Source organism: Nannospalax galili, unplaced genomic scaffold (assembly GCF_000622305.1).
Source record: "Nannospalax galili isolate Female #2095 unplaced genomic scaffold, S.galili_v1.0 scaffold1174, whole genome shotgun sequence".
Classification (NCBI taxonomy): domain Eukaryota; kingdom Metazoa; phylum Chordata; class Mammalia; order Rodentia; family Spalacidae; genus Nannospalax; species Nannospalax galili.
The window spans coordinates 481,861-496,829 of record NW_008335361.1 but is presented as its reverse complement, the minus strand read 5'-3'; the positions used below and the strand labels follow the sequence as shown (position 1 = coordinate 496,829).

Sequence of the window (14,969 nt, the reverse complement as noted above, 5' to 3'; positions counted from 1 at the left end):
CACTGGAAGCTACTATAAAGTCATTTTCTTCTTTCTGCCCTCAGTTTGAAGGGAGCAGAGCTAATGAGGGACTGTGATCAGGTTTAAATGCTCCACAAATTACTAGCCTGCCATATTGGGAAAAGTCCAATTTAAAGTTCCAACAATGCCCTAGAGGCAAAGACAAGTCCCAGTTGTAAACCAGGCAGGTGCTCTGTCAATATCAAACCTGAAAAAGCCAATCTGAAGACTGGATAGCAAGAGAGCACTGCCTTAGACACAGAGATCATGAGTTGCAGGTGACTCTTGTGTTTTGGAAGCTGAGCCTTTGTAACCTTAGTTTCTTCATCTGGTGAATAGTAATATTGATTCTCCCTCTCACCTGGGTCTAACAATATATGCTTAGCTAGATGTTCGGAGGACAGGAGAGAATGTTCTTTTCAGGAAAGGACCCAGAGCCCCTAAGCTGTTTCACAGAGGCAAGGTGACATTTTCCTCCAATTTAAGAGTTCCTACATGGTTGAACGGCACAATGTCCCTTTCTTTCTGTTCCAGACAGCCCTACAGCTAAGGGGAACCAGGGGAGGAAAGCCTAGCTACTGCAGGGTTGAAGATAGGATTGATATTCGGGTGTAAATAGGAACCTCAGATTAGCCAGAGCAGGAGCTGTATGCAGACACCTGGGTACCTGACCAGCCCTGCCCCTAAGTACCTCTTTCCTGTGGCATTTTAAGCCTTCTCTACATTGGCTGCTGAGGGTCCACAGAAGCCAAGTGCTGCAGGTTCCCAGGCAGGACTCCAGGCCACCTCCAACTGCAGCCAAGTGGAAATAACCGGAGGAGTCCAGGATGGATAGTGTTTTCTCAGGGCCGCTTTCAGGTGGGAGGAAGGGTTCTGCGCCTATGCGAGGTAAGAAATGATGGAATAACCAATAACCAGAGTTGACTCCCGCCCCCTCCAGGGCGAAAGCCTGGGTTGGTAGAGCTGGCCTGCAGCAGGTCTTTGCCTGTCGTTGAAAAAACGTCGCACAGACAAATAACTTTTGACCTTCTTTTCAGCTATTTTTCTAGTTCCTTCTCAGTGAAATCTCTAAGGAAAACATCCCTTTTGCAGTCCACTGCCCCCAAACGTTTGAAACGCAGATTGTCTCTGTAGGCGATTCTCCCTCAGCTCCCCTGGACCTAGTCGGTGGCAACACTCTCCACTTCTCGGTCTCCCCACCCCAGCCCCCAGGCGCCGCACTAATTTCCTTCCAGCGGCAACTGGGGTGGGCCGCTGAGCACAGGCAAACGCTAGGCTGGATAGGAGCTTCGGGCTCAGCCTCTTGAGTATGAGCTTCACGCCGGCTGCTGCCTGGATTTAGCTGGTCAGGACTTGGGCATTCCCCGGACCTACAGAGTAGGTTCTTCCAAACCTCCAGCAGACCCGGAGCCTGGGGAGGCCTTTAGGACCGAGGGGAGCCATCGCTTCCACAGTCGCCTGCAAATTCCTGTCTTCCCGGTCCCCAGTGGCTGTACCCCCTCCCCCCCAGCCTCGGTCGCCCTCGCGTTTCCAGACTCTGGCCCGGGGACACCCATCAGCAGCCACCCGCGAGGGCCCCGCTGGCCTGGGGGAAAGTTGGTGGCCACCTTGGGGCGAGGCTGCTCCCTGTCCTCCTCCCCGTCCTTCTCCGGCCGCCTTCCCCTGGGGCCAGCAGCCGGCGCCTCCCGCACGCCTCTCCCGGCTCCGCGGGCTAAGCGGAAGGGAGCGGCGTGCCCCCCGGACACCCGGTGGAAAGCCCTCGAACCCGCGGCGCGCCCCGGAAGTCTCCGAGAGTGGCCTTTCTTCGGCCAGGGGCTGCGAGGACCCGGTTCCGCCTCGGCGACACGGCTGCCCCGCGCGGGCACTCGGGATCGTTGTGCGCGGGGCAGCCCGGGGCGCTGGCCGCGAGCCCAGGGCGGAGAGCGGCGGGAGGGAGCGGCGCGCAGGGGAGGGCAGAGGCGGAGAGAGCCGCGAGCCGCGGAGCAGAGGCAGGCGCCACACCGCCCCGCGCCCCGCACACTTGCGGGCTCCGGAGACACGCGGGCGGCCGCCTGGGCGTACCAGCCGGGTCACCTTGTCCCGGAGGTAAGTCCCGAGCGCCCGAGCCGCGCGGGCGAACCGGGGACCGCGGGGGTGGGCGGGGGCCGGGGAGCTGGATTCCAGAGAATGCTCAGGCGTCAGCGGGCGTCTAGCTCCACCTGGCAGCGCGCACACTAGGCGGCGGCTTGCCTCCCAAGGTAAGTCCCGGGGTCGCGGTGGCGGGACCCTGGAGGCATGGGTTCTCCGGGCGAAGATGCAGAGCAAAGCAACCAGTACTGTTGGTCCAGACTGCGCCTTGGCGCCTCGCCACCTTCGGTACCCAGGCGGGGTGAAGAGGATGCTGTGCGACGTCGGTGAGACCTAGTGAGACTGAGTCTTGGGATCTCAGCGGAGCCAGGCTGCCTAGGGCCTGGAGCGGGTGGGTGGGGGACGTCTGCCTAACTGGCTCAGGCAACCCCTATAGAGACCTACAGAGTCCAACAAGGGTTGATGAGCTGGCAGCCACGGAGCTGGCACTGAGGTCCACTTGGGACGGAGAAAGGAAGCGGGCTTTGGATCACTGAGCGCAGGGCACAAGGAAAACTAGGGTGCAGGCGCATCAGAATGAGATGAGGGGCACAGCAGGCTACCCGGGTGAAGGCTGAGACTTCCGGAGTCCCTCACCACCAGCCTGGGCAAGTCCCTGCTTCCTGAGATGCCTGGCCCCTGGCAGCCGGACAACCTGCAGTTTGGGAGCCGCCGAAATGGGAGTCCATAGATGCACTTTGGGGGTGCAGATTCCAAGCTTGCTTTTCCTGGGCACCCCTCTTCTTAATACTGGAGAGAGGAATAGGTCGCCGCGGAGTTAACACTTTCCTTAGGAAGGGGTTTTGGGCTTTGCTTGCTCTGCAAGACCCTAGTGGTGTGGGCGCCTTCCGTTGAGTTTTTGGGAGTGGAGGGGTCACTTTGTTTTTTTAAAGGACTAGAGGAAGGGGTCTTCTGGTAGTCCTGATTTTCTGTGGGGTCCCCTGACAGGCAGAAGCTTGGGTACTTGGCACCCAGACTTCAGGTGCTTGTCACCCTCCTACGGTGTCTGAGTGGCGCCTCTGCGCTGCGGACAGGGACTAGGTGCCTGAGCCTTTCCTAGCTAGGTCAGCTGTTCAGTGCAGCAGACAGTGGCTAGGGTTGGGGGGCGAGGCTTTGCTGATTTGGGGGATGTGGGGAACTGGGCAGTACCCAGTAGTGGTTGTTCCTTTTTCTTTTTAGAATCAGGCAATGGGTACTCGCGTCTGTGTGTCTCTGGGTCCCCCTCCTACAGGCCAGTGAGTTTAGCGGAACCCAAACCGGAGGCGCCGGGCTGCCGGCGGGCTGCACAGACCTGCATCCTGAGCTGGAGTGACAGGCCACCTAGCAAACCCAAAGAGAGCCAACTTTTCTTTGCCAAGGTGTCGTTGTTGGAGCAGCGGGTGTGGGTACAGGGAAATGGTCTTCAAAGAGGGAAAAGGGGCCACCGAGGTAGCTGCAGCAGTCTGATGGGTTCTGAGAAGGATTGTAGAAAGCCAAGATTTTCAGAGGAACTGCATGTTGTGCCTGTGGTGGTTGACTGTCCTTTTGAAGATTCAGACCACAGGTGCAGGGCCTGTGGATATGTGGGGAAGTGTCCCTGCTCTTTAGCTTTCTCCAACGCTTTGACCCCTTGCTAGGGCAAACCTGGTCCCCTGGCTGATAAGGTTCTCTTCCTACCCTGTGGCCTCCCTACCGCCTCCCACTGTCTGCCTAGGAGAAGATGAATAGTTGTAAACCAGCTGGCATTGTTCAATAAAGGAAAAAAAAAAAAAAAAAGAGGGGCTTGTGAAGAGAGCAAGTTTTAAACTTTTCTGTTATGGAAATTTTCAGTGGTACAGGAAGACAGAGACATTAGGACCGTATACCTGTATGTACCCCTGGCTTCCGTACCCTATTCTTCAGCATCCTGAGGGCCAGGTTTGAGAAAAGATTTCAAAATCCATTCCAAAATTGATGAGTGTTTGAGGGGAGAGATATGCTTTTTATCTTGAGTCAGTCATTCCACATCATTCACAGATCATAGTATCATTCTTTAAGTTTATACAGTTATGATTTGTTAATAGCCAATCAAATAACACGAATTAGAAATAATAAATTAATTGCCTTTTACATTTTTAAAATTAGCTTATGAAGTCATAGGTTTCCATATGGCATTTTTAATACATATTTCATTTTGGTTTTGCCTTAAAAAAGAAAAAATACATAGCTTCCCCTGCACATAGCTCTGTCTCTGAGGCTGATGTCAGTTTAGTTCAGGTTGGTCTGACCATCACAAATGACTATTGTGTATTTTGTTTCTGTGCTGGAACAGAATCCCAAGACCTCACAGCACATGCTGAACAAGGCTATCACCACTGAGCTACACCCAGCTCCGAAAATAAATGTCACTAATAATCTCATTAAAGCGTAGATGATGTTAAAATGCAAATAAGCCTTTCCCCACTTATATAGAAAAGGACTGCCTACTAATTTTCCTGGAGGAACTGAGGAACGGTGTTAAAGGATGAAAGACAAACCCAGTTACTGAGAAATAAAGGCCTTTTAAACTCTTTATACCACTCTCCCTGGAGGGTACGAACAAGTTCCCAGTTGTACAGTTGATGCATAAACAGCAAAATAACTTTTTAAAATTTTTTGGTAAAAACTTTAAAACTCAATCTGTAAGTCATAAGCAATTAATTTTTTCCACATTTAGCATTGATATGGAAGGGCTGGACTGGACTAGACTTGTCCTTTTATTAGCCTCAAGTTCTATTTTCTAGGGAGTTACTACTTTTAGAGGGAAGAGACATTTCTTCATGTAAGTTTCCTCTCTGACATGCTGTCTCTGCTGTTGCAAGGCTCACTCAGAGTGCTACATGCCCAATCAGTTCATTAGGAAGCCTTGGGTGGGTATTCCTCTCATGCCTGGTAGGCCTTCAGAGGAGGTGAGGTGCCCTGCCTTCTGGGATTTGGTATCCAGTATGATTTCTTTTTTCTGGAAATGCATACCATGCTCTGGAAGCCATCAGAATCAGCAGGAGGGATGTAGCAATGTCTTCCCCTGCAGAACCCTTCCCACCCTGCACTCCTCTGCATTTTTCTTTAGATTAAAAGCTGTTCCTAAAATTTGTCAATGATATTCTTGGAGTCAGGTAGACTTTGGCATACCTTTGTGAAGAGCACTATTTAAAGGAATCCTTAGTTAACCTTTTGTTAGATGAACAATTCTTTTGTAGGTGAGTGTTTTCATCATTTCCTCCCAGATAAAACCTTAGTATTTTTTGTTTTACACCAGTGCAGGCCCTATGCCTCTCGCTTGGTCCTTTGCAAGTTCCGGTGCCTATTGAAGAGTGCAGATCCTCAGGGACAACAGGGGCCAAGGCACAAGAAGCTTGAACAGATGTCACTTTATTAGAAACATTGCTTCTTTTGTTGAGTGGGATGAAGATGTGGAAGGATGGGGTGTCTACTTGTCAGCATCAGCTGGTGGGAGTAAGTGAGGTTTCAATGGAATGTTACATGGGACTGTTTTACAGAAATGTGCTAATGTGAGATGTTTGGAGACCATAGCTTATGGCTTAGCTTCATTTCACTGGGAACATCATGAGCAGTGTCATAAAAGCAAAAATATTCAAAACATTGAAGGTACACTGATCTGTACCCATGCCACCAGAATTGCAGTAATGATGGGATCAGCAGGTGGCCTCACATGGGATCTCTTAACAGTCTCTATGCAATACTCTTGCATGTTTCAGACAAACCTGAGAGTTTGCAGAGTGTTATAAAAGGTCTTTAAGAATTTGGGTGCCGTTCTGCAGCTCCGTTCCCTGACCATCACTCCTTACTGCTTTATTGTGTGCTATGCAGGAAGGGAAGGATGGGTATATACCCTCAGATTGCCTTCTATCTCCTAGTTGTCACTCCAACCCCCTGGAACCTTCTGGAGCACCTATGAAAAGACAAATGTTTTAAACTCTGGACTCTGCCACTGACTAGTTGAATTGGGTAAATCTCCTAACTTTTCTCAGAGTTTGTTGCTTTTCAACCATGTTCGTCTCAGGTTTTTTAAGACAAAGTATTTTTGATGGTTTATCAAAGGAAGGGAACTCTAGGGGAAAGAGAGCCTTTGAATCTTTGTTAGATATTTCTTTGGGTGTGCTTGCCCTCAGTGGCTCTATGAGAAAACAGAATGAAGATCCTTCTCATGTCTGTACCCTAAAACTGCTTGTTGGCAGAAGCCACACGAGGATAGTGCACACTGGGCAGACTGGCTCTCTAGAAGGAATATATGTGAGATGTATAATCAGTCTTGTCTGCTGCAGATTTAAAGGGAATGTGTAGGAGAGACATGTGAGCAATAGCTTTTGAAATATAGCTATTTAAAAGTGGCTTCCCATCACATTATAAAAGTTCCACAATGTATTGTCTAAGATGAACCATCTTAAGGCAGATTACCAACAAAACACCAGTCACCACACTACCATGTGTAACATGTAATGATTTATGTTATTTAACTCACAAAGTCTAAATCACCTTAAGCCACTGGAGGACAAAGAATTTGTTAAATTATCAAAGGTGAAGTAAAATAAGACACTAAGGGAAAATAACAAATGAGTGTGAGGATCCAAAGTAACTGTTAGAACCAAAGTAACCCTAACCAGGAAACAGCATTCACATGTGAAAAAGAAAAAGAAAAGCTGGTTCTAAGGCAGATACAGTCATGTACATTTATAATCCCACCCACTCAGGAGGCTGAGCAGGAGGTTTGCAAGGTCAGTATCTGCCAAGGCTACATGATGAGTTTGTGGCCAGCCTTGGCAACTTAATTTAGCAAGATCTTGTCTCGAATAAATAAAAAGGGGGCGGGGACTGGAGAGATGGCTCAACGGTTAAGAGCACTGACTGTTCTGGCAGAGGACCTAAGTTTGATTCCCAACACCCGCATGACAGGTAACAACTGTCTGTAACTCCATTTCCAGGGAATCCGACACCCTCTTCTGACTTCTGAGGGCATTGCATGACATGCGTGCACTTACGCATATCCAGGCAATACATTCATACACAGAAAATCAAACTAATAAATAAAATATTTTAAAAATCTTTAAATCCTTACTTGCATGAGAACAATGTATGGAGTTATTTAATTATGACTACAGAGACAGACATTGCACTCCTGAAGTTCAAATCAGTGTCAGAGTGAACAGCATTGTTTTTAGGTTTTTAGCTCCTAACTGTATTCCTACCATATTGAGAGTTTAGAGAATGTGACTCCTAGGGAGATTGATTCCAAGATGGGTCTGTTAGAAAGGGCTTGCTATTGAAATTGAAATTTTGAAAACCCTAACTAGTTCAATTTGAATTCCATTTGGCCTTACTCGATTACCATTATCAGACTTGTTCCTTCCTTATTTCTTTCTATGTCCTAAAATCTGAATATTCAAAACAAGCTGAAACACACATATTTCAGATACTTAGAACCACAAAAGTTACATTCCATTGTTTCAACTTTAAACATACTTCAGAAAGCAGGATGCAGTGTTCTTAACTCCAACACATTTGGGTTGCAATCTTCTTCCTTAGTAAAACAAAACAACAAAAGTTATATAACCTTTCCCTTCCACTGTGGGTACAATATATATTTTTCTTTATTTATTTTTAATTATTTTAGGTATATAAGTGTTATGCCTGCATGTATGTTAAGTGCAGTGCCCACAGAGGACAAAAGAGGGTGTCGGATCCCCTGGAATTGAAGTTATGGATGGTTGTTAGCTGTCATGAGGGTACTGGGATTCAAACCCAAGTCTTCTGCAAGAACAGCCAGTGCTCTTAACCATTGAACCATCTCTCCAGTCCCACAATATGCATTTTTAAAACATATTCTTGGTCCTTTTATGTTGGTGGTAGAGACTCTGAGCCAGAACAGGATTGAAATAAATGAATTTTATTTCTTAAGATCCACCCTGAGACAGGATTGGAAATCCCACACTGAGAAGGAAGCTCAAAGTTGAGCTTTGGTGGACCTCAAGAATGCCTCACTCACCCTATGAAAGACAGCACCAGACCCACACTTTTTAGACTTTCAAAGTCTAAACCTACATTCAGTACATTTTAGACATTTCTATAGCCCACCTTCATCTCCAAACTCTCAGCCCCAGCCTGTCAGCCAGGTGTGTTCTTCATAAGAGACCTGTTCTCTGCCAGTTGAACACACTATAGGATGCTGGTACAGGGTTACTGGAAAGAAGTGGAACTTGGCAGGTGAACAGTAGGTGTGTGCCATATCTGAGATGCATCTAGCAGGGTCTGGTCTGAGCTTGCAACTCAGACATTCCTAGATTGACTTCCAGAACTTCAAGAAGCTGATCTGCATGGCTCAAGGAAGTCCCCACCCTGTGTGAAATGAAGATCTCTAGGCCATCCCCGCTTAGACCCCAGCCTTGATATGCCCATATCCTACCCAACCTTCTCACTGTTCTATCCCAATTCCTTTCCTCTCCCCAACCCAGAACCAGGACTGGGCTGATGAATGTGCACGTTATTTTACTTTTGTATTTTAAACCCAGGAATACAGTTCAGTTATCTCAGTGCTTTGGTGTAATGCAGTTCTCTAAATTCCCTGGCGAAGATGAGTTTTTGTTTACATCTCATTTTAAGTGCAAGGAAATAATCTGGTTTATTATTTTCAACTTCATTCTTTCCCTTTCATTTGTGTCCTGATTTTGGGGGGCAAGGATGTGTATATGTATGTGTGTATGTGTGTGTGTGTCTGTGTGTGTGTGTGTCTGTGTATGTTCAAGGGCCATGCAGTCTTCAGTTCAGTGGCCACCAAGGGACTCAGAACCAGGAGGACATCATGGACCCCTGGCCACAGCCTCTCTGAGCTCAACTGTTCAGGTCTTCTTGCACAATATTCACTGGTACAATTACTAATCTGACTGCTCTCAGTATCCTCTGTCTTAGCCGTGAATAAGAGCCTTGAGTGTGTGTTGTAATATCACAGTTTATTGTAGAACCATAGAGAGAAAATGTATTTGACGACTCAAAATGTGCAGAACACTGCAGTTCCCTTTCTTATTGCTGAATTGTCAGGTGCATTTCCGGGAATGGCACTCTTCAGGCCTCTGGGTTACAGAGTGTGGCTCCATCCCACATGTGAGCAACTGTTTTTTGATGTACATCACTTACTTGCATGGCTGGAGCACAGGTCTGATCAGGGAGTATTGGTGCAGACATGTTCAGGGCACTGTGCTCAGTCATGTTAGGCCTAACCCCCAGCACTCCCTTCTATGTCAGAGTAAAGATCGTTTTCAAATATTCAGGTGTTCTACAGCCTGAGGACTCCATTTGGGAAAGTTGGATGGAAATACTGGTCTTTTCCCTCAACTTCTCACTTCAGAGCCAGTGGTTATCGCTAAGGAATGGCCCCTGTTTCTTGACTCCTAGATGAGCTAACGGATGTGGGAAGTACAGGCAGTTCTGACCTGGGAGGGGGGCAGACCAAAGCTTACAAGGCTTGTTGGCATCGTATTACCAGGGTCATACCGGAAAACTAACAACAGCTTCAACTCCTAGGGTCTTACTGCTTAGTGGCATCTCTCCTTGGTCAGATGACAGTACCAAGGAGTGGGAAGGAAGAGGGAAAAAAGGAGGGGAGGTATGGAGTGTGCATGTGACTCCAATGGTTTGCTCAGCACACTCAGGAAATGTCCCCATGTTACATTTGGCCACTTGGCATCATGAAGAGGCTGCCAAGCTGCTATTCAGCCTTATGTTGCCAGACGGGGTGCTGCTGCAGGAACCCATCTTTACAGCATGCTTGCTTTTGTGTCTGTTTCTAAAGTCCATGTTATCTTACCCCACCATGCTTGGCTTCCCAGTCATCTCGACACTGGTGGAAGCTGTTGTAACTTCTAACATAGTTACACATCCTGTGCAAAAGGCAAAGGGATACAGACTCTTCCACCATCCAGTACTTCCCCAGTGAGAAGTATACTTAAGTTATTTCTTCATCTGTACAGTTGGGTGGCTTCCTTGGGAAACAGTGTTATAGCAAGTCAACAAGTTTACCTATGGTGAAAGGAGATCTGGAATGGAGGCTAGCCATGACTCAGGTACCTAGAGGAGTTTAGGAGAGCAGAAATCACCTGCAGAGATCCAGACAGTTAAAAGGGAAGTGTTGATTGCCTCTAATGCAGCAGACCCTAGAAGAACACTGACATAAACTAACTAGCTAGGACAACAGGTCTACCCACGTTCTTGTCTTGCTCTCAACATAAAGCGTTTCCCAGAAGATGGAAATGTTTTTCTCTCTGCAGACACTGGCCAGAAGCATTGGTCTTCCTGGAACTGGTATTCAGAGCCTTATGTGTTTGAGAAATAAATTTCAGTGAGTTGGACTCTGTCCAGTGGTCAAATGTCCTTAAGCCTTTGTAGAGGGAAAAATCAAGCATGAACCCAGCTGTATCTAAGGACTCAAATCAAAGAGCCTCTGTCCCTACAGTGTCTGGCTTAGTCCTGGAGAGCAAGGTGATGCACATATCTCTCCCTTGGAGTCTTTCTCCCCAATCCTTGACCCTCCTGTGTGATACAGAGCTGCCAGGATGAGAAGATGATGTTCGTTACTTTTTTTAATCACTATGTCCAAATGCCTGGCAAAAACATCAGAAGGGAGGGTTTATTTTAGCTCATGATTTCAAAGCTTTCAGACCACAGTCCTTGGCTCTATTGATGTTGGGCCTATGAAGAGGCAGAACTTCGTGGTGGCAGGAACATGCAGGGACTGGGGACCAGGTAACGTAAAAGGCATGCCTACAGTGGCCTACTTCCTCCAGCTAGGTATCATCCCTGAAGATTCTAGAACCTCTTAAAGTAGTACCACAAACTGGGGACCGAGGCAAAACACATGAGCCTGTTGGGCTGTTTCATATTCAGACCATGGCAAGAGCCCTGGGAGGACGCACAATCCTGGGCTTCCTAACCAAACTGTCCAGTGGCATTGCTGTTAGGTGTGATTTGCAGATGATTCTCAGTTTACAGTGGGGTTCCACTGAGAGACCTACATCAGGATGAAATGCTATAAGTAAAATAATGCACCAAGTCCACCCAAGCTGATGAGCATCTGGCTGGCTTAGCAACATATATACCACAGTTTTGGTCATTTCCCCTCAGCATTGTAGGACTGTCAGTGGCTGCAGCTCTCTACCCTGTTCAATAAGATGAAAAAGGATATAAGACCCAAGCACACTAGACCAGATAACACACTAGTCTGAAGGCCTATTGCTTTGCATCATCATGAAGCTGGTTCCAGTCTGATTTCTCTGTCTCCAAACTGTACCCAAGACTCACCCCCAGCCAATTGCATGGGATGTTCATCAGTGGGCACATTTTCTGCAGGCTCCTTGCCATCCTCCAGTTCCCCTCCTATATCCTCCTTCCTCTGAGAATGGTACACAGAAACACAGTACCCACACCACAGGTCTCGTTCCTCCTCATCACTGGGTTTAACCGTTCCTCACACCTACCTAGCCACTTCTCCCCACTGGCCCCATCTGAACCTCTCTGGCTTGCCTATCTTGGTGCCTTCTTGTGAGTCTCCCTACCTGCCCTCTGGCTGAGAGCATTGTCCAAGAGTGAGCTGGTTAAAATGCCCATCTGTCTCTGGCCCTCTTACCAGCCTTCCTTGGGCATTTCCTTTCTAGTCATTCAGGACAGGCTGCTTGGAGAGGACAGGACATCAAAGTGTTGAAACAGTTCCTATGGACCCTCCAGTCTCATCACCTTTCCTCCCTGGAACGTAGAGCTTCTCCTAAACTTCCCATGCATATGTACTATATACATGCACCAATGTGTGCATATACATGCATGCATACATGTCACATGCCCACCTCTACCCAGCTTCTGCTGGCTGCCTCTCACTAATCCCTTTAGAGTTCAGCTTGACTGTCACCTCCTCCTGGTGCCCTTACCTCCAGCATCTTTGCCTCCAGGTATCTCTGGTGCCTGAACCTATCCCAACTCTGGTATGGCATTAGCAGAGCTGTCATGGTATGAGATATACCAACGTCACTTTGGCAAGGTGTGCTTGCATTCCACACAGTACAAACTACAGATCTCCTCATGGAGAAAGAGTACCCTGAACTAAACAGGGAAGTAGCATGTTTCTGAGTCAGAGCACTTGATATCAACCAGAGCTCACTATTCTCTCCACAGTGATTGATAGGAAGGATGCTGTTTAATCAGACTGCCAGTGTTCATTGCCTTTTGAGCTTGATGATATGATTCACAAGTTCCTGAAAGAATAATGAGACCTCAAAGCAAAGCATTCCTTTAAATGAAGAATCACCTTACCAGATAATAAAATCAAGTGGTAAAATTACATTAAGCGGCTTTACATCCAGGCAAGTACCTGAAGAGAGTATAACCTCACGCATCATGAGATTGTGAAATGGGTCAGCCACTGTGGAAAAGAACATAGAGGACCTAGAAAAATTAAAAAGGACTACTGTAGGACCCAGCAATCCCATTTCAGGCTATGTACCTAAAGGAATTGAAGGCAGAGTCTTCAGATATTTCATGTACATGTTCACAGACAAATTATTCACAATATGGAGTAAAATGACATTATCAACATATGAATAGACAAGCAAAATGTAATGTACATACAATGGAATATTATTCAGCCTTAAAGAGGAAGGAAATCCTGACATATACTGCAACCTGAATGAACCTTGGAGATGTTTTAATAAGTAAAATGAGCCAATCATAAAAGACACGTAGCAGGTAGCTCCATTTCTATGAGATATGGAGAGCGGGCAACAGCATAGGAGCAGGAAGCAGGGTGGTGGTTGCCCCAGGAGCTGGTGGGAGGGGAATGGGGAGTAATTGTTTACTGGGTATGTTGCACAGCTGAATATATTAAATTCTATTGCACTGTACGGTAAGAAATAGTGAAGAGGGGAAATTAGATGAGCATTTTTGCCATAGTAAAAATGAAAACTGCATTTGAAGCTGTTAAGATCTTAGTTACTGGCCAATAGTTGACAGACTGAACCAGTTAGCGAGTGCCGCATAAGAACCTGCCCCAATTCTGTATTCACGGCTCTGTTTGAACAGGGATCAATAAAAATAACTCTGTATGGCTTCCCAGGCTAGGAACTCAGCTGGGATTGGAGTGTGTAGGGTTCTCCCAGGCACCTGCGCATCACCTCTCTGAGCTTGCTTCCAGCTGGGTGGCTTTGAGGCAGTTGTCTTCCCTGTGTTGAGGCTCATGACATATGAACAAGAGGGTGCAGGCCTGTCTCCAGTTCAGGCTGCGTCAACTCACCATGCCCTGTTGGTCAGGACCAAGGCCCTAAGTTTGCCCAAACTCCAGAAGAGGCATGTGTGACCTAACTATCAGAAAGAAAGCATGTTAAAGGGTCTGTGACCACGTTTAATCTGTCATGCAATCAGGCAGGACAGGAAGAGCACCCTAAAATGCATTTCCAGAAACTCAGGGATGGGGAAGGCAACAGAGACCTGGGGAGGTAGGGAGCACAGAGGAAGCAGGCCACTTGGGTGTAAGGTGAAATAACACCCCCCCACACACACATTATCATAACACAGTCTAAGTGGATAGAACATCATGATCCTGATGCAAATGGGTATTAAAATTTATGTCACTTTTGTTTTTCCATATTAAAAATGAAACCTGCATTTGAAACAGGAAGATCCTAGCTACTAGGAAATCATTAACAGGATTTTCTTTTGTTACGTGACAAACTGTCCCCCCCAACTCAGAATGTATGGGTCTGTGGGTCAGGAATTTGTATAAAGCACAAAGGAACAGTGAGTGTATTTGTGGTGAATATAACATCTCCCATTACAACAATCTTTGAACGAATGTGAGAAGCATTAATAAACGTATTTAAAAAGAAACCTGGATCTATCCCGCCTGTGATTGAATATATTAGTATCGATCAGAAAGAAAAAATATTGACAAACCGAATATGTGTTACATAGATTTTATAAAGAACTGTGAGGGGAAATTTGAAAGTGTGAAATCAGATAAAAACAAACATTTGAAACAAATGAATAAAAACCCTTTTTTAATCATGCTCTGCGTGTCCAAGCCCTATGCCTGGAGTCTGCATGCATTCTATGCTCCGTCAGGGTTCATGCTTCTTCATCTTTATCTGCCACCTCCCCTCCTGAGAGAGCTGTTCTGTGTCCCCCAAGACTATAGTCTGAGGGCATTTCTCTGCTTTGAGTGTGTGTGTGTGTGTGTGTGTGTGTGTGTGTGTGTCCCCTTTTCTGTGGTGCCAGCCTTGTCTCAAGTCTCATAGTAGTAGAAGCACTTCTAGAGTACTTTACTCAGGCTGGGTTATGGGCTTGCTGTGAGCCAAGTGTGGTGTTAAGCCTTAGAGACACAGATGAGAAGACTCCAGGACACTTCATGCCCATGAAGGTCATGCCCAGGGTATGCATGGGCTGCCTTTCTGGCAGGAGTGAAGGTATGATCAGAAGAGTGGGCTCAGAGGCCTCTTTGGCCAGATCTGGAGGTGGGATGCTGTGGCAAGACTCAGTCAAGACCTTCTACAAAAGCACTGGATGGAAGAGAAGGTTGAGGCTTCTAGATAGTGGGGAGGGAGCAGAATCAGAGGTCAGAGAGGCCAGAAAATATAGAGTGTGGAATTTTGAGGTGGTATTAGAATTGAGTCTGGACTGATGGTGTTACTAGATCTACAGGACTGCATGAGGAACCTCAGGTGGAGTGAGACTAAGTCACCCTCATGGAGGATTACCTACTATTACCTTCAAGTAGCTCCAAACCTAGTACACAAGCACTTTGGAAGTTCAGCTGGGTCTTCCAGCCTCAGTCTCATGCACTAGCTGAGAGTATCTATAACTAGAAGAGTTGGGGG

General features: G+C 47.0%; 1 protein-coding gene across 4 annotated transcripts in view; it reads left to right on the top strand.

The window, feature by feature from the left end:
- Window positions 1-1,549: 1,549 nt before the first annotated feature.
- The window catches only part of Syndig1 (synapse differentiation inducing 1), a 191,616-nt gene continuing 178,196 nt past the window's right edge, over window positions 1,550-14,969 (top strand). Inside the window, exon 1 of one of the 4 annotated variants that reach the window (XM_029562033.1) lies at window positions 1,550-2,085. The gene's annotated coding sequence lies outside the window, so the exon portion shown is untranslated. Of the gene's footprint in view, window positions 2,086-2,167; window positions 2,238-2,300; window positions 2,394-14,969 lie in introns of those variants that run through there. The other 3 variants (XM_008830019.2, XM_008830020.3, XM_008830021.3) reach the window with 3 other exon arrangements.